Source organism: Mustela nigripes, unplaced genomic scaffold (assembly GCF_022355385.1).
Source record: "Mustela nigripes isolate SB6536 unplaced genomic scaffold, MUSNIG.SB6536 HiC_scaffold_12076, whole genome shotgun sequence".
Taxonomy (NCBI): Eukaryota; Metazoa; Chordata; class Mammalia; order Carnivora; family Mustelidae; genus Mustela; species Mustela nigripes.
Genome location: NW_026751482.1, coordinates 1 through 752, shown reverse-complemented (window position 1 = coordinate 752; position 752 = coordinate 1). Strand labels below are relative to the sequence as shown.

At 30.7% G+C, this 752-nt stretch overlaps 1 non-coding gene across 1 annotated transcript; it reads left to right on the top strand.

The window, feature by feature from the left end:
• The first annotated feature begins 302 nt into the window (after positions 1–302).
• Positions 303–409, top strand: LOC132009300 (U6 spliceosomal RNA). Its single transcript, XR_009401854.1, has one exon. It is a non-coding gene; the product is annotated as a U6 spliceosomal RNA (small nuclear RNA).
• The last annotated feature ends 343 nt before the right edge of the window (positions 410–752 follow it).

Here is a 752-nt window from a genome sequence, read left to right as displayed (position 1 = left end):
AATGAGCCACCCAGGTGCCCCTAACATTGGATTTTTGATAGGAATTGAATTACAGATGGTTTTCGGTAGTATGGACATTTTAACAATGTTAATTCTTACCATTCATAAATATGAGCTATCTTTCCATTTATGTTTCCTTCAATTTCTTTATCAATGTCATAGTCTATGGGGTACAGATCTTTCATCTTCTTAGTTAAATCTTTTCCTAAGTATTTTATTAGTTTTGATGCTAACGTGAATTAGATTGTTCTCTTTATTTTTTCAGATATTTCATCATTAGAGTGTTAAAATGCTCCTGTCTTGTGCTTACTTTGGCAGCACATATACTAAAATTGGAATGATGCAGAGAAGATTAGCTTGATCACTGAACAAGGATGACATGAAAAACTAGGAAGCATTCCATATTAAAAAAAAAAACGAAACAAAACAAAATTCTTGTCTTTTATTTATTGATCTTGTATTTGGCAGCTTTACTAAGTTTGTTTATTCAAAATTTTTTGTGAAGTTTTTAGGAGTTTTTTACATGTAAGTTCATGTTATCCAAAAAGAGAAAATTTTACTTCTTCCTTTTTTTTTTTTTTTTGGAGTCTTTTATTTCTTTGTGTTCCTTGTTTTTCTGGCTAGGACATCCAGTACTATGTCAAATGAGAGTAGTGAAAGTGGACACACTTGTCTTTTTTCTGATCTTTAAGGGGAAAACTTTCAAACTTTTTTGATTGAATATGAGATTAGCTCTGGGCTTGCAATAGGTG